Source organism: Halichoerus grypus, chromosome 7, assembly GCF_964656455.1.
Source record: "Halichoerus grypus chromosome 7, mHalGry1.hap1.1, whole genome shotgun sequence".
NCBI classification, from domain to species: domain Eukaryota; kingdom Metazoa; phylum Chordata; class Mammalia; order Carnivora; family Phocidae; genus Halichoerus; species Halichoerus grypus.
In genome coordinates this window covers 2,869,420-2,888,373 of record NC_135718.1, presented here as the reverse complement: position 1 = coordinate 2,888,373, position 18,954 = coordinate 2,869,420, and the positions used below count along the sequence as shown (strand labels likewise).

The 18,954-nt window shown below is 49.7% G+C and overlaps 1 non-coding gene across 1 annotated transcript in view; it reads right to left on the bottom strand.

The window, feature by feature from the left end:
• Positions 1-1,714: 1,714 nt before the first annotated feature.
• LOC118553645 (uncharacterized) overlaps positions 1,715-18,954 on the bottom strand; it is a 37,104-nt gene continuing 19,864 nt past the window's right edge. Inside the window, exons 2-4 of the transcript XR_013449551.1 lie at positions 16,362-16,469; positions 16,192-16,254; positions 1,715-2,273 (exon numbers count right to left, since the gene is read on the bottom strand). This is a non-coding gene — a transcript (uncharacterized LOC118553645). The remainder of the gene's footprint in view (positions 2,274-16,191; positions 16,255-16,361; positions 16,470-18,954) is intronic.

Here is an 18,954-nt window from a genome sequence, read left to right as displayed (position 1 = left end):
CCGCGCGCGCCCCACAGCCGCCCTCCGCGCGCGCCCCACAGCCGCCCTCCGCGCGCGCCCCACAGCCGCCCTCCGCGCCGGCCACAGCCCCCCTCCGCGCGCGCCCCACAGCCGCCCTCCGCGCCGCCCACAGCCGCCCTCCGCGCCGCCCACAGCCGCCCTCCGCGCGCGCCCCACAGCCGCCCTCCGCGCCGCCCACAGCCGCCCTCCGCGCGCGCCCCACAGCCGCCCTCCGCGCGCGCCCCACAGCCGCCCTCCGCGCGCGCCCCACAGCCGCCCTCCGCGCCGGCCCGCGGCGTCTGCGCCCGCCGCTCCGCCTCCCGCGCTCCTCCGCAGCGAACAAGCAGCGCGCGGACACCCGGAGCCCGCCACTGCCTCGGCCTCACGTCGACTTCCCTCCCGGCTCCGAGTGCAGGCCCGAGGCGGGCGGGGGTGGAGCCGAGGGCGCGGGCGGCGGCCGGGCAGGGGCTGCGGGCTGGGAGGGGCTCCGGTCGGGCCCGGCGGTCTGCGGCGACCCGGCCTGAGCGGACCACACGTGGTGAGGCAACACGGAGGCCACATGTCGCAAGCGCCCGGCCGACACGCTCCTGCGCGGTGAGCCTTCCCTCCGCATCTGGGAGCCCGAGGAATTCATGCTCACGCTGCCGGCTCCAGCGTCAGCCCCACCTCTGTCCTTGTCACTGCGGCCCTAACCTGCCGTATCCTTTGGCTTTCCGGGGGAGGGCCTGCTTTGGGGCCTGGGGGCTGCACAACGGGCCAGGGGCGGCCCCCGAGCGTCACCAAGGCCGTCCGTGCGTGTCTCCTGCCCCCCGCAAGCCCCGTGGGCCGTCACCCCCGGTCACAGACGGGCCGAGGCTCCAAGACGCCGGGGACGGGCCGACGCGGCGAGGCGCTGGGGGACGCAGCCCCGCACCCCGTGTGCCGGCTCCACTCGGCGTGCTTCCCCGCGGGCAGGGAGACGCGTGGGGCCTCGTCTCTGCAGGACACGCTTTCCATTCACTAAGCGGCCGGGCGACGTGTGCGCTACTTCCCTCACCACAGGCCCCGAGTCCGTGTGTGGCCACCTCCTGTCCCCACGGCCCTGGGGCAAGGGTGGAGCTCACACACACAGAGATGTTGTGAACCTAAGACCTCCCCAGTTCCCGGTCTCCCGGAGAGGGAAGATGTGTCTCCTCTTGAAGAGAGGAGCCCACGAAAGCTCTCGAACAGCACACTGAAGGCCACGGATCTCAGCCTCGCTGCCCTGGGCCTTGGCCGCCTCGTCTCAGGCGGTCGGCGCCCTGACCCGGGGCGAACGCCTGGTGACCTCCCAAGGTGCCGGGGGCAGAAGTCTCATCTCGCTCGTGCAACACACCAGCGTGCCCTGCGATTCCGGATAAGCCACATCCCCGCTAGGATGGTGCGGCTTCCGCCCTTCCGTGCCGCATGAAATCCCTCCACGACCACATGCCGTGGCCATGGGTGGACTGGCTCTTCAGACCGTCGGTGCTGAGGGGCGGCCACCGGCAGAGAACAGGGCCCTGGGGATGACACGAGAACAACACGGGGAGTGCGGGGTCTCTGTCCCCCTCTGGCTTTGGAAGGGTAAAGAACCTGGGCGCCGCCCTGTAACCCAGCGGTTTGGGGGACCTTGTCTGTTAAGTGCTAGGACATCTCAGGAAACCTTCAGACCAGGGAAAAGGACGCCATCAGACGATGCACGGAAAACCCAAGAGAAATGAGAAATGTCCATTTTAATATAAAAGAGGCCCTGTGCCTGATAACTTCATTTGGGGAATTACACAGAACAGATTGGATACCAGCATTCAGTGAAATTCAGTGTAAGATTATAGAGCATTTTAAATATAAAAATAAGTCTTTTAATTAAAAAAGAACACATAAGCAGCCCTGAATCCATCCACAAAACAACTGGAAAGTGTGAAAACAGGGCTACATCTGGATACGTGGTTCCAGAAGCCACACGGTTCTCAAACCTCACAGGAAATGTGATACTGACATTTTTTTTTAACTTTTAAATGACGCAAACGATTTCCTTGTCAAGAAAGATACATCTGAAAGGTGTAGCGGGGGACAACGGTTTGAGGGCTCCTCTGAGGTGACGGGGTCCTCCTGGCTCTCGCACAGCAGGCGGTGGGATCTCCTGGACAGGGGACACGGGCTGTGACTTGAACAGGTGGGCACTCAGGTCCATCATGAGGGCGGCCCTCGTTGGCACATGGACGGAACCTTCCAACTTGCACCTTCTATTGGCTCTCGGTGTGGTTGAGATGTCCCTACAATGACACAAAAACACATCACGGGAATGGATTTACCGAGGCTGTCTGTTCACCCACACGCAGCACTGCATTTAAAATGACGGGCCACCACTTGTAAAGAATGTTTTATTTCTGAGGTAAATACACATTTACAGACTATATATAACATATAATAAAAAAGATATTTAAAGCACTTCCTACAGTGCCTGTTACATAGAATGTTCTCAATAAACATTATTTTTCTTCTCCCCTACAGTGCTATGAGGGGAAGAAAGAGTGAAAATATAATTTATATATTCATAAAACAGAATTTTTTTAAATGATGTCTAAATATTGAGTAGGGATCCAACACAAAGGCGCTGTAGCGGCCGCTCTCAGGCGGACCAGGCTTTGGAAGTGACCCAGGTTTGTAACAGTCCTCATGCCTCCTCACCTTTACCCACAGAAGGAACTGGGAGGACCAGATGGCTAGGGGCAGACAGGTGGCCAGACACTGAGCCACTGTGAAATGAGAGGTGATGTCCAGCATCTAGAAACCTTTATCCCACTTGGCCATGATCCGGGCAGAGAGCAGTGGATCTGTGGCCCAATGGCAGGAGCCAGCAGGGGAGCCCTGCTCTCCAAGACCACATCATGATGCCAGTGGGCTCCCTAGGCTGGTGGAGGCCAGGAAGGCTGGGTTGGGCCAGGCAGTGGTCTGGTCCATGATGGTGTCCATTTCCTAGAAGGCGGTGCTGTCCTGAGCCAGGGGACCCAGCCTGAGAGACCTGGGACTGGCAAAGAGTCAGGGAGGTGGCACCCAGGCTTGTGAGCACATGTGTCACAAAGATGAATCATTCAGGTGGACCAGAACGGGATGCTCTGGAGACTGCTGATTCTACCTAAGGAGGGGTCTGGAAGGCTTCACGTAGGAGAGGTATCTTGAGTGGACCAAGAAGACAGAATAGAATCTTACAAGGTGGGAGAGAGCCTCCCAGGCAATGAGAACAGCAGGTGAGAATGTTCCAGAACCAGAGAAACCATCTGGGATGACAGAAGGCAGGGTTCACGGCACACACAGGCAGGGACAGAGGATCTATTTGGATAGTCAGGCTGCGCCCAGATTGTGAATACAGGTGCTGAATTTATTCATCGGGCCTGTGTTTCCCAAAACAGTCTCAGAAATGCATGTGTAACAAGCATCCCTTCATAAAAGGGACGTTTTCCAAACACTGGATTGAATAAAATTAAACAAGTGTCTTTACTGTGATTCTTGGGTTCTTTAATCACCTACTATGCATCAAATCTCCAAAAGGTGGGGAAAGGATTTAGCACTTCCCAAATGTTTTTGGCCAGGAAGCTCCTGTCGTGAGAGCCTCGGCAGCAGGAGCCTGGGTGAGGGAGCACTGCTCCAGACACGGGAAGCTGCAGTGATGAGGTCAGATAGAGCTTGGGAAGCTCCCTCTCAGGGGCTGTGGGAGAAGGAATGCAGTGGACAGGCTCAGGAGGCCAGACTCCAGAGAGGACGGGGCCTCTCTCAGGGGAGGGACAGTGAGACTGGCTGGTGGGGAGGGGATTGGACAATGCTCTTTAATTAACTTCATCATCATCGTCGTCGTCGTCATCACTGTTGCCAATAGCACCACCAGTATGTGGCTCAAAAACCAAATTTTCCTTTTAAGAAGGTCTTCACTGAGAGGTCTCCATCTAGCCCCCGTCCCCACCCTCCCCATGCAATGGGGTTATATGAAGATGTGTTGGAGCCAGAATGACCAGACTCTTAACAATTACATAGACAGAGCCATGTCACTATGAAAACTGAGATCCAGGATCTCAAGCACAAAAGGACCTGCAGAAACTGCTCCTTAAAGCCTGCCTCCCAGTGCCCTGTCAGGTTCCCACACCGTCCTATTCACTCCTCTCGACACCTTTCAGTTTGTCAACGTCACTCTCGCAGCGCAGAGCCACAGTGACACCCAAGGAGGAGCCTGTCTATCCCTGACCGAGAGGTCGGGAGTGCGGTCCCCGGACCCTGCAGCGTCCTGTGGCGCACGCCAGCCCCCAGAGGCCCGTGTGACAGCGGGGTCTGGGCACTGACCGTGTCTCCGACTCGACAGGAGTGAAGAGGTTAGTTGTGCCCATAGGCTCGTGCTCACTGACGATGCCCTGTTGCCTGATCAGGCTTGAAAAGTCATCTCGTAAGATACAGTAGGAACACATCACTTTGATAAAATACACTTCCATCAGTTTTCCACCAAAGAAAGATGTGTTTTGAACACAGCTTTTATTCATTTCTAGTATCAGGATCAAAGAGGCCTCAGGCCCAAAGGTGTCCACGTTTGGACACAGCAGAGTAGTGTCAAAGCTCAGACCCTCTTGGAGGCAGAGGGAGAGAAGCGTTGTGTCCCATACAAGGGATCTTCTGGAAGATTAACAGCTGACTTCCCATCAGAAACACAGAAGTCAGGAGGCAGTGAAAGGACGTATGCAAAGTGCTGAATGATGGTCCATCGAGAGTTCTAGATCCAGTCAAACTAGCCCCCAGAAACGAAGGCGCCCCTGAGCCAGCCCCAGGTGCACAGAGACAAGCTGTGGCTAGCAGACCTAGCCTGCGACAAATGCTGAAGGGAATCCTGCAGGCCCAACTGAAAGGATACTGGTCAGGAACTCAAAGCCAGACCTTCATATTTTTCTGAAAGTACTAACTTGCCTTTTAACGCAGTTCACCCTCTCCTCGGGGTGGAACAGATTTTACTCTTTGAGAAGCTTTTGTTCTGTTCTTCTAGTTATCTGAAGATTCGCTGCTCCTCACATCAGGAAGAAATATCATGAATGCGACTTGTTTCCTAATTATTACCACTGAGTAGAGTTCATCTATCTCTCCCTCCATCCGAGCTACACTTCCAGTGCACCCACAGCCTTGGGCCTCATGCTGCAGAGGGCCCCCCTCTGGCCCATTTCGGCTGTACCTCTCCATGGGGTAAAGAATCCACAGGGCCAATAGGATGTCCCCACCCAAAGCCCCTGTTCCTCTTCCAGAGCCTACTTCTTGGGGCCAGCTTTTTCTCCAGGTATGTTCTCCTGAGGGCAGACCACCCCACTACTGCCCTACTCCTGGCCTTCCTTCAAGGCTTAATTGTCAGCATGTGTCTGAAGTAGTTGAGGCGAGCAGGGCCCACATCAAGGCAAAGGACACTTGATTCTTGAGATGACCTTTTTTTTTGCCTCCGTTCCAGATTTTCCCATAGCTCAAAGGCCCTGGAACTTGCCCTAGCCTCATCCATGTAGGACCCTTCTAGGGGGTGGGAGTGGACAATAGGAACAAAGCTCAGTACTTGGCAGTACTCAGTAACAGCTTCAAGCAAGCCACTTAGAACAACAGTGAGCAAACTTTATAACCTGTTTCCCACTGATTATCTTCGAAGGGACCAAGTTGGAGAAACACTCCACTTAGAGCAGGGGGAAGGGTAAGTGGGTAGGACTGAAGTCAGGGGAGGTGGAGTCGGCCAGGTGGCAGCCCATAACCTTGCTCATGCTTCTGAGGTTGAGTCAGGTGCTCGTGCTGGGGAAGAAGATCTAGGGCTGAATCCAGGCTGAGGCTCGAGCTGGACACAGCTCCACCTGCCCAAGCGGGGCGACTTACAACACTCACATCCCAGATGTGCGAGGATCGGGAGTATCACAGAGGAATACTTTGAGCTGGACACAAACAGGTCATTTTAAAAACAGGGTATGTGGAGGAATGTGCATTCTAGGAAAAGCCTGGAGTTTAAAACTAAAAAACAAATTGCACGGACAGCTTTCGTGGACTTTGGAAGCAGGCACTAAGGCCAGACTCTCCAAAATCCAGTTATCAGGCTGTTCTTTTACATAAAATCGTTTTAGCTCGAACTCGTGGATCCGGGCTCTAGTGGAGGGGCATCTGGCGCTCGGAGGGGATGCTGATGTCACAAGCTGGCTCCCCCATGAGGAGCCTGAGGACTTTAAAAGAACCCACTTACCGGGGCTGCTGCTGTCTTTTTAAATTTTTGTTTTAATTTTCATTTTACACCATTTGACCCCTTTCACCCATTTCTCCAACGCCCTATCCCCTACCTTTGGCATCCACCCACCTGCTCTCTGTATCTACGAGCCACTTTTTCTTTTTCTAAATAAAAGATTCCACACATAAGTGGGGTCATACAGTACGAGTCTTCTTCTGACTTATCTCACTCGGTATAATGCCCTCGGGGTTCATCCGTATTGTTGCAAATGGCAGGATTTCATTCTTTTTTTATGGCTGAATAACATTCCACTGTGTATATATACAGTTTCTCTATTCACTCATCCATCCTATGTTTGAATGTTCATCTTATATCCAACAAGGATGATGAATATTAGTCCTAGCACTTTATCTGTAGCTTTTCTTGGATTTTCTGTGTAGATAATTCTATCATCTGGAAATAACAGTTTATGTTTTTCCTTTCCAATTCTCACACCATTGCTTCTTTTTTCTTGTCTTAACGCGCCAAAGGTCAAAGCATCATCCCTCCCTGGACAGTCAGGCAGCCCGGCACACGAGCACACTCAGTGCACTAGACAGAAGTGGAGACAGCAAGCGAACCCGTGCTTCCCTCTTCGTCAACGGAAATGCTTCCATGAAGTAGGACAAACCCCAAACCTCCCCAGGATAAACACTTCTATTTCTGGTTTGCTGAGTTTTTATCATGGGTGGGATTTGGAGTAACTGGATGCTGTTTCTGCATCAATTTAGATGATCATTTGGGTTTTTTTTCCTCCTTTGATCAATGTAGTAGTTTTTCTAATGTTAACTCACCCATGTGTTACTTCACACAGGATTTTTTTTAACCTATAAAGCCATCTGTGGTGGTAGCTTTTGGATCACTTTCCCAGCTCATCTCACTCATCACTATTACTGGTCCGTTTATATTCTCTTCTGGAGTCAATTTTGGTGGCCGCACTTCCTGTATGTGGGGGGCAGGGGGGCTCCCACCGGCGCTGGTCGTCCTGGCCCTGGGGTTCGTACAGCCGGCCCACACGGTCACACAGGCACTGTCCCCTGAGCACATCAAAGATGTCATGCCAAGGTCTTCTGGGGCCTGTAGTCAAAGCATCATCCCACCCTGGATAATCCGTCATGTCTCCCCAGCAGCTCCACAGAATTTCCTCTTTACTGTCCTTCCCCTTCACCATGATGGATTTGCAGAGACATCACGCCCACGTCCCACCCGCCATGATTTCAGGAGAACAAAAAAGCTATGGACAAAAATATAACACACCGCACAGCTTGGGAGAGAGCACATTTGAGATACGAATGAAACACCCTGCATATCCTGAGCCCTCACGCCCTAAGGAGAAATAAGCTCATAGTCCTAAACTTGAGGTCTCTCATTCTCAGAACCATCTTTTACTCTTTTAGTTAATATCAATGTTTTACATGTTTAAAATTGTATCTAAATGGCATCATTCTATACACGGTCTTCTGCCATTTCCTTAATTCATCCATTTTTACTGTGTATATTTCACCGAATTGATATACCCAAACTGACTTACCCATTGTCCTATTGGACAGGTGGGTTGTTTCTGGCTTTTTGCTAAGCAAACAATGTCACTGTAATTATTTTGTACATGTTTCTTTGGGCATCTGTTAGGGTGCCTTCTCAGGAAGGAATCTCCTGGGTCACAGGGAACACCTACCACCACCCTTAGTAGGTATTTGCTCTGTAAGTCACAAAGCCAAGGTGCACGGCCTCCAACGAGGTGGAGATCCTTTCACTCCACATTCTTGCCCGCACTTCCATCATCAGCGTCTAACGAGCGACTCAGCACACTGTTCATACTCAGTCTCCTACGGATCATCTTTAAAGGGCTCAGGTTTGGCAAACAATTCCTTTTAGATCAGGGGAAGGGATAAGTGGGTAGGACTGAAGTGGGGGGAGGTGGACTAGGGCCAGAGGATAGAGGATGTCCCATATCCTTCTCCACACTTTGGAGCTTTGTTACTATTTTTTTTTTTTCCTGCTAATTTGATGCTTTGAGTTGATACCCTTGATTACTAGCAAGGCTTAACGTCCGTTTACGTTTACTGGCTAGTTTGGTTTCCTCTTCTCTGAATTGCCAATTCATAGACTTTATCCACGTATCTGCTACACTCCATTTGGTATGTCACAAATGTCTTCCCTGCTTTATGGAAGGATCTTCTTAGCGATGAGGAATTTTGGTATGCAATGTGTCTTATGTACATAGTCAAATATATCAATCTTTTCCCTGTGGCTTTATTAGATTTTGTACTTTGCACATTTAGGGTCTTTAACCTTCCCCCCACCTCCCAGGATTGATTTGTGTGAGGTAGAGATCTAATCTTATTTTCCCTCATATAGATGGCCACACATCTTAGCACAGTTAGAGGACCCTGTCCTTCTCAAATGACTTGCTATACCATCTCTGCAATGCACTGAGCTGCCATATACCCAAGTTTAAAGCCCTCAAATTTATTGCATTGGTCTATTTCCCTATCCCTGGGCCAACAGCACATTGTTGGAATTCTCACAACTTTGTAATGTATCTTGACATCTGACAGGTAATCTCTGTCACCTTGTTCTTCTGCTTCAAAATTGTCTGGCTACACGTCTTTCTTCAATTCTGGGAAATTCTCAGCCACTATCTTTTCAAAAGCCATAAGTCTTCTCAAGTCAGGTCTTTTCATTATCCTTTCCTCTCCTGTTCTGTAAATTCGTTCCTTCTGGATTTCCTGACAGACCTTCCATTCTTTCCTCTGACTCCCAATCACAGTTTCATACTTTCCGTATCTTTCCATCTCATGCTGTTTTGGATGACTTCCCCAGATAAATCTAGTTCACTAATTCTGTCTTTAACTATGTCTCACTTCAATGATTGTATCATTCACTTTTAAAAGGATTTTTGGGTTTTTTTTTGACCTTCCAATTCTTTTTTCACACTGTCCTCTCCTTTCATTATGGCTCTATTTCTTCTATCTTAAATCTTATTATTTTTATTTCGAGAGAGAGAGTCCATGAGCAGGGGGAAGGGCAGAGGGAGAGGGAGAGAGAAATTATCTCAAGCAGGCTCCTCGTTGAGCACAGAGCCCAACATGGGGCTCGATCTCATGACCCTGAGATCATGACCTGAGCTGAAACTGAGAGTCAGTCACTTAACCCACTGTGCCACCCAGATGCCCCTGGCTCTACTTCTTCTTAATCATTTGTTTTTGCAATTTAAAATAATTAACTTTATAGTGAACTTCATATAGTGAAGTTCTTTGATAATACATTTCAGAATCTTGGAGGTTTGTTCTCCTGTTTGTTATAATTCCTGATGTGCCCCCCCCCCCCCGCCCGCAGTGGTAGATGTTATGTTATTTATATTGTTCTGATGTGACATTCTCTGCGCAGACGGTCTCAGCTCTGAATCCCGTGTGCCTTGGACGGTGGAGATGTGCCCGCAAGATGATTCTGCATTTGCCACTGTCCAAGGCCTTAAAGGACTTCAAGAGTCTGTATCTATTTTTATGTTCATGCTTTCCTTTCGGTTCTCGTACCACTGGGACAGAATAAGCTTGGAGCCCACACCCGTGTATGGCCTGGTATTTTAATTTCTAATGTCCTTAAGGTACAGGCAGATCTCCCAGACTCAGAACTTTCTGCAAGGGTCCAGATTCTGGCTCCCACACCTCCACCGGTCAGTCACATCTGCCTCTGGGCATTAGAATTCCAACCCCTAGCCCCCAGCCCCCCTGCCCGGCCCATTCCAGGACCAAACCCAACAAAGGAGGACCTCGCCATGGCCACCAGGGATGTGTCTGGACGCACTGCTCTGTGTTCTGCCTGCACTCCCGACAGGCTGACCGTGTACCTGACACCATGGTCCACCCGCAGCAGAAGGCGGTGAGCGTCCATCTGCGCAGCTGAGCGGGCTCCCAGCGAGTCTACATGATGTTTTCCTTAAAGTGCTTTTAATCCACAGCACCATCTCCTCATAGTTTCACTCACTTTATTTATAGAGAACGAAGCATTCGTTTTGTTTTTCTAGTCATCTGAAGGCTCTGTGTTCCTTCAGAGCCTGGAAATGATCTCAATAACATAGTTTTAAAAAAAAGAACAAACAAAACTATTTTCCTGGTTCCCATACTCTAGAGAAAACATTTACCGTCAGAAGCTAAATCTGAAGATTTTGTAAGCAAGTCTACTCAAACGCCTCTATTTTGGGATTCACACTTGGTTGTACCAACACAGCCGGGCTCTTCCCCCGGCCAGCGTGCTCTTCCGTCTGAGTAATCCAGCGCTGTGCCTTCGCCAGGGAGCTCTCCCTGCGTCCGGGTGTGATGCCGCGAAGACCCACACCCTGGCTGCAGCGCCTCACAGCGGCCGCTCGGTGCACCCAGCGCGGGGCAGGGAGGCTGGCAGTCTGGCCACAAGCACGCGGACCAGCCAAGAGGAGCAGAGCGGGCCGGGAACCTGCCCATCAACCACGGCGGACCTGACTCTCCTTATCTGTAAATGGACGGGGTTCAATGAACTCTAGGATCCTTGACAAACCTGGGGAAAACGGACAAGTACAATTTGATTCTCACAGAAGAATCAATGAAATTTCCCTTGATCCCACCTGATTGTGTTTTCTCCTCTCAGGACGTAAGAATAAAGGACTGACAAGGACTAGCTCTTGCTGAAACAGGACACAAAGAGCAAACCACTGCACATCGATCTTCCCTAATCTGTGTCAGAACATTACGTTTTCATCTCCGCCTCGTCGGCGGCTTGACACCTGGGCCACTGAGCTTGACCACAACACCCATCCCCCTGCTGTGACGCAGGCCCGGGGAAAGGCAGACTCGTGCACACCAGCTTCTGGGCGGTCCCTGCTCCAGAGCTTTGTTTATAGATGCTACAGATGCAGGAAGCAATTACCAGGAAGTCAGATAGGTAAATAAAATAAAACAAATACTTTAAAGGTCGCCCATTTGGAGATAAAAAGTGCAAAGAAAACAAGTGTATCCCTTTAGAATCAGAATAATCACACGTGGGCTACCCCTGCTGTCCCTGCGGGGCCACCAGCCAGCAGGCATGGACCAAACCCTGGATGCCCTGCCCTCGACTTCTGCTCCCGCCCCTCCTCACCGCGGTCAGGCAGTGCGTTTCAATGTCAAAAAGTGAGTAGCATGGGGCGCCTGGGTGGCTCGGTTGGTTGGGCGACTGCCTTCGGCTCAGGTCATGATCCTGGAGTCCCAGGATCGAGTCCCACATCGGGCTCCCTGCTCCACGGGGAGTCTGCTTCTCCCTCTGACCCTCCCCCCTCTCATGCTCTCTCTGTCTCTCTCATTCTCTCTCTCAAGTAAATAAATAAAATCTAAAAAAAAAAAGTGAGTAGTATAGAGGCTTATTGAGACTTCTCCCTTAGTATTTGCCCTCAACGCTAATGAACGGGCTGCTATCCAAAATTAACTTGTTGGTGTGTGTATGTGGGGGAGGGGGGTCCATAAAACCAAAACATCATGATTTGCACATTGGCCTTTATATGGCAATTCACTACCAGTCTGGGTAATAAAACCCAGTTAACCCCAGATAACAGAACAACACACAAGTGAGCAATATGAAAGGGCCTGACTCTTTTTCAATCTAACACCCAGGCTCGCCACACAGCCCAGGTGACTCCGAGCTGGGGCAGGTTCTGCCCACACTCCTGAACGCCAAGCTTGCTGGACTCCACCCAGAGACCTGAGGGTGAGCAACAAAGATCCAGAGGCCCAGGTTTAAAAGAGCAATCTCTTTCTTTTTTTTCCCAGGAGGACTCGTCCACTCATTAGGTAATTAAGGCCAAAAGGGTCTAGTCAGAGAGGAATCTAGGTACCTCACATGGAATTTAATGTGGCCTCCAGCACACTAACAATGGAAGAGCAGAAAAGCCACGTGGGGGAGGGCAGGCAACCAGATACTGCCCCCCGCCCCAGACAGCCGCAGTCTCCCCTGGTGGGGAGGACCAAGGGAGGCAGCAGCATGGCCCAGAGCCCGGGAGCCCGTGCCACCCGCAGGAGCTGGGACCACGGGGACAACTCTGTAGAAGCTGGCACCTTGGAGGGAGGGGGCAGAGGGAGAGATGCTCTGGCTCCCAGCCCACCCCCCGCCCACTCCAGCGTCCACGGTCAGAAACCAGAAGCCAAGGAGTCTCCACAAGACAGAGCAGAGCAACGTTGGGGAACAGAGCTGAGAAAGAACAGGCAGCTGACCATCATGCTGACCCAATAAAATCTGAGGGCGGCGCTGCTCCTGAAGGGCTCCTGCACTGGGCAGCTTTGTGTCAGAGACCAGACACCACTCGGAAAACATGGTGGCAGGAACCCAGCATCTCTGCCTCTGCAAACGAGGGCAATCTGTCCTTCCTAGAGTTTTCTGCCTTATACTGCAACCCCCCACCACCACCACGGAGCTTCATTCAATTGCTTAGAGAGCTTGTGAAGCCCTGTCAGGTTTCATTTAGTGGGTCAGAATCTGCAAAGGACGGCGCGGTCTCCACCCTCCCTGCGGCCGCGGCGGACCCTATGCCAGGGACCCTATGTGAGGGAAAGGGGGCCCGCGGACGGCGGCCATCGGCCATCAGCACTGCTTCTGGGCTCGCAGCCCCGGACGGGGCAGCAGAGAGGGGCAGCGCGGACACCCCGGAGGACGGAGCACCACGTCCCACCACAAGGATGGGGACCGTCTCCCTGCAGTTGTCAGTAACCTGAGCAGGATGAGGCAGGGCTAAGAGGAGGCGCCTCTACGGAGCCGCGCACACCCCGGCAGGAACCTCGTGGCGGGTCGGAGCCGTGGTCACTGCAAAGGCAGCCAGCACAGACCACACAGCGAGGGGGCCACGTGCCAACCTGGAAAACGAGGCGGGGAGGTCAACTAAAAACGTCCCCGCATACTTGAGAAGCCATGACCCTGCATGCATGAGAAACGATCCATGTTAAAAATGAGGAAAAGCTCAGGAGAGACAGCAGGTGCTCAGGCACTGAGCTGACAGCCGTGTGAGGATTCAGAGGAGGACCTGCCGGATCAGAAGCACACCAGAAAACTAGGTGCAAGGGAGGTGATGGGGGGAGCACCAAGGGAGGCGATGGGGGGTAGCACCAAGGGAGGCGATGGGGGAGACCACCAAGAGAGGCGATGGGGGGTAGCACCAAGGGAGGCGATGGGAGGGAGCACCAAGGGAGGCGATGAGGGAGCACCAAGGGAGGCGATGGGGGAGCACCAAGGGAGGCGATGGGGGAGACCACCAAGGGAGGCGATGGGGGAGACCACCAAGGGAGGCGATGGGGGAGACCACCAAGGGAGGCGATGGGGGAGACCACCAAGGGAGGCGATGGGAGGGAGCACCAAGGGAGGCGATGGGGGGAGCACCAAGGGAGGCGATGGGGGAGCACCAAGGGAGGCGATGGGGGAGCACCAAGGGAGGCGATGGGGGGGAGCACCAAGGGAGGCGATGGGGGGAGCACCAAGGGAGGCGATGGGGGGAGCACCAAGGGAGGCGATGGGGGGAGCACCAAGGGAGGCGATGGGGGGAGCACCAAGGGAGGCGATGGGGGGAGCACCAAGGGAGGCGATGGGGGGGGAGCACCAAGGGAGTCGATGGGGGGAGAACCAAGGAGGCGATAGGGGGAGCACCAAGGAGGCGATGGGGGGAGCACCAAGAGAGGCGATGGGGGGAGCACCAAGGGAGGCGATGGGGGGAGCACCAAGGGAGGCGATGGGGGGAGCACCAAAGGAGGTGCTAGGGGAGCACCAAGGGAGGTTATGGTGAGCGAAGCACCAAAGAAGCTGAGACTCATAGGCAAGTCTCCTGTTAGGGCTCCACAGACCCCTCAATGCAACCTTTGCTTCTCTTTGAGCCCAGGTCACCACCCTGGGTCCGCTCTAGGAACAATGGTACAGGACGGGGCACACTAATGCACACAGGTGCACATTTGTGAATGGAGCTGTGTGTCTAATAAAGTCTTCTGAAATTTGGAATTGCTGCCCATCGGTGATTTACTGTTAAGCACTTCTCCCTGGGATCTCGCATTTCTAAAAATACTATTTGCTTTTTATTTAGCACTGAACCTTCTGATGCTCCAGAATATAAAAATAGTGTCTTATTATTTTAAAAGCTTAGGAGAGAAACTAGCCATATTATTAGAAAAAGAAGATATATGCACCTATAGTCTGTTCAAATATCAAGAGGTGTGACTTTTCAAATTCACATTTCAATCTTTATTTACATAAGACTTTTGTAACAGTGGGTGTAAATATTAAATCACCCAAGCCTGGGTGAAATTTTATTGAGAATAACTACAGATAAAGGGAAACTGATTTTTTAAAGTCGGTTTCTGAAATTTAGATGAAAAGAATATCGAGCACTAAGGAAAAAATGATATATTTACATATCAATATAGGTTCTCTGCTCACAGATTCATTTCCTATGAAACAGAACAGAGGCAAGCTTGGGGAGTTACAAAGGAAGGAAAAATCCTAATCAAATAGAAACTGTTGTTCAAACAGAATATTAGCTAAAATGATCCAATCAGTTGCTTGAGCCAAATTTTCTTCTTTAAGCCATTCATGACAGAACACAACGTCTCAGAGCATTAAGAATCCATATTACGTTCCAAGTGTTTGCCCAACAGATGGGGGGATTTGAAAGATACAGTCCATGGAAATGGGATGAGAACAAGGAAGGTTACCAGTTAGTCACCACACTAACACACTTTAGTCATAATGAGGCCACATTTCTCAAGGTAAACATTATGTATTTGTATTCTAGGGCATATGTGGCTCTTACAGGAATCAACCTAAAATACAGTAAGTTCCAACTGCTAGATCTTTGACTTCACCATTGTTCAGGATTACACCATGGAATGCAGCGTAACATGCAGACATTCTCCTGAAGAGGATGAAAAGCACACCTTCGTGGAATGAGTCGGACACTAAGCTTTGTTTTTGTATTTCTCCAATGACTTCAGAGAATCAGGTTCACGTGGGCAGTAACTGACACAGCATTAGGTCTTCATTTAAAACAAAATCATTGCCTCTCATTGTAAAACACAGTAGCCGGCGATATGCCTATTCAAAAACTTAGGATGGATCAACTCAATCTTTTGCTGATCAAAAGCAGAGCAATATGTTTCTCTAACCTCTTTAGAGGGCAACCTAAGAAATACTCACATATACAGAGATACATACACACACCTGGTTTCTAAACACACACACACACACACACACACACACACACACTCTCTCTCCTGGTTTCTATGTGGCAATTAAGCGTAATTCTATTTTACTACAATATTAAGATTCTAAATTTAAAATAAAAAAACAAGAATTACAGAGGTTATCAAAGACATTAACTTGTTCTTAGAGTAAGCGCAAAATTAATAACAAAGGTATTATTATGCCAGTGTATTCTTTACGATATTCTGCCCAATATTCTCAGGAAACTGAGACTCTGACTCTGGTCATCTTAGACCTCCTTTACTTTGAATTAATGTTGTGAACACTGCATTTCTCCTTCTGAAATCTGTGGTTTCTGTGAAGTTTATGGGAACACCAAAGAAAGCTTAACCAGGGAAAGGAGAAAACAACGTCCATTCCTATTCGGATAATTAACTGAGGTCAGGGCTTCTCTTCAAGATGTCCTCACATGATCTCTATTAACTGTATCCAGTGGCCTGTTCCCTCCCCTGAACCCTGTGTTAAGAAAAAATTTTAAGTGTATTTTCATTTCTATTTCCAATCTGAACCTGGAAACAAATCAGTTTGCACCCCAGCACAATGCCAAGAAAAGCTTAACTCAATCTGCATCTTTTTATTTACATCCCTCATTCCTTAGAAATGTAATTGCCGTTTTTATTAACTTTGTTTTATGGATCTAATATTTAAGAGCAAGTCTGTCTTTTATGTCACAGCAAGAAGGTGAATGCACTTACAGACTCCCCCGCAATACATCTTGGGCAAGGCTGGGCTGAGCTCCTTCCACCGTTCTGAGGAATCTATTTAACAAATCACAGCCGCAGATGCATCAGGACAGTCATTATTTACACTTTTTATTAAAATATTTAAATGGGTCACAGCTGGTTTGGTGGGAACGGGAACCTACCCCCACACGTGGCAGCCCCCCGCCACTCCAGGACACCAGGGCGCTGAGCTTCGCGGGGCCGCAGCCCCATTCCGGCCCGGCCGCTTCTACTCTCTTGCATGCCCGTTTCTGAAAGACACGAAACTTCACTGGGGATGGCTCCGGGAGCACAGGACACTAATTGGATTTGCTTTCTGCAAACTTAAGCTGCAAACACAGACCCCTGTAGAGCTGAGTGAGTTTATAGGACATCTGAGGGGTGACTTTAAACATCATCTTTCAGGAACACGTTCCATCAATTACATTTAACCTCATTATTTCTAGCACTGTTTGGGGTTTACTTGGCTTTATGGATTTAAAATAGACATTTGAAACAATTTTGGTCAAAACTCTTATAATAAACTATTGTGACTGGTTTACTGATATTGAAAATATACAAAATCTATCAATTTTGTTCAGGAAACTAGTTACATGCTTCAACACATTTTGCCTAGTTTCGAGTTCCATACTTTCTCAATAAAATGTAAATAATTCACATGTGAATAATTCTTTGTCTTACTGACACTGAAGAGCACATTAATTTCACTTATTTTCAGGTTGCACATATACTCCATAACTGATAACCTCTGGGAAAGTTAGCATTTGCTTTTTGCTTTCCCATGAACTAAAAAAGATAAATTACAAAAGCAATCCTCTAACGCTAAAGGAAAAAAAAAAATTATTCACTCTCAAAATCCCAAGACTTTGTGCATTTTGAAGGGTAACAATGTTTTCAGTGACACAAAGTTGAGAAGCCGGAAGACCTTTGCAAAGGGTCGTGAAGTCCATCCCTTGCTCCCTGGGCCAGCCTGTGGGCCCTGCTGCTGGACAGCTCCCGCCAGGTCAGTAAACATGGCCCTTACACACTGCAGCTCCCTCCACCTCTCTGGTTTCTTGCAAACCATCGACATGGTTTCTACCAAATTTGTTTCTTATCCGTACTATTATTTATTTGTATTTTCTAAATTGACTTTTTTTTTTCTTAATGGATTTATTCAATATAGAAGCCTTATATCATGGGTTTAGAGTGCTAGTTTTACTGTTCTCTAATATGCCTTAAAGATTACATGGAAATTTTAGGATTAAACTGGAAAATGCTGAGCTCCGAGCCCCTCAGCCCACTGAGAAGAATTTCTTGGGTGAGTGCTTGACCTCTGGATGGCTGAAGACAAGGCTGGCTATGCAGTCACTGACTTCCTTATGGTTCCCCAAATGAAACTACAAATTCTCCAACAAACCACACCCCGGGCATAACATGAAGCAAGATAATGTGAAATACGAAGAAGAGGGTAAGAGAAAAGCCACCAGGTCCTGGTGTAGGCCCCTTGTGCCCCCAGCTCACACTGGCCGTCACGAGCTCCGGTGAGCCAGGGCAGAAGGAAAGACCACAAGACAGAGAGGAGCACAGCAGAAGGGTGAGAAAGTCCATATGAACATGAAGAAGCTATGACATGCCTGAGTGCCTGTGTCAGGGAAGGGACTTCAAGGCCCAGACATGCAGCGTAAGGGGACAGACACCATTTACAGAGGCATTCCGGGGAAGAAAACAGACAAAAGAGGAAGGGAGAAGCACCCTTCGGCAACTGAGTGGTAAAGCTAAAAGAGAAAGAGGAAAAGTGTAGGGTCCTAGGAGTAAAGAGGAATATCATTAGATTCACCCTGGCCTGTCCTCACCAAAGCCGAGCAGCCAGCCAACAGCTGCCACGGTGGCCCCTGCACTTGGCCAAACCAACCGAAGAGGCTGCCGCTAGACTCGCAATCTTTTAAACACTCAATACCATAAAAATGTCCTCCTGAAAACTACCACGAGTCAAAAGAAAATTGGAATTTACACTCCCCAAAACATAATTAAATATACCACCCTGAATTAGAAATGTAGAAGAATTAAAAACAGAAAAGGACAAAAACAGAGAAAGCAGGGGAGAGGTGAGCAGACTCAGGGAAGTTATGGAAGGAAAACAAAATTACCTCAGAAATGAGGAATCAATTACAGAGCACCCAAGGAGAATCAATTCAAATGAAAACTAACAAAGGGCACTGAGGACAGACAGGACCACAACCAAGAGGAGGACAGTGACACTGAGAAAGATGGGAAAGGGGAGGAAAGCAAGTGGCGGGGAGAGAAGACAAAGGAGTGATGTCCATAAATCAGACTTCCTAAAAGAGGAAAACAAAACAGTATAGCAAAGCTAACATTTAACTCTTCAAGAAAATTTCCAGAATAGAGAAAGGCCCAAATCTTCAAAGGAAAGGACTCACTGGGTACCCAGGAAAAATAACCCAGAAGGATCAACTCTGAGACGCAGCCTAATGAAACTATGGGATTTCAAAGGTAAGGACAAAGTCCTCAAGGCCCGTGACACCAATCAATGAATACGCAAAGGAAGTAGACTAACAGCAGACTTTCAAAACCAACACACAAGCAAGGCAACAATGGAGCAACATTATAAATTCAATGCAAGTATGAACCAAGAATTTTAAATCCAGCAAGCCATCCTTCAATTACCAAGACTACAGAAAAGCAGTTTTTAACATCCATGAATTTGGAGAATACTACACTCAGTCGGCCCTTCTT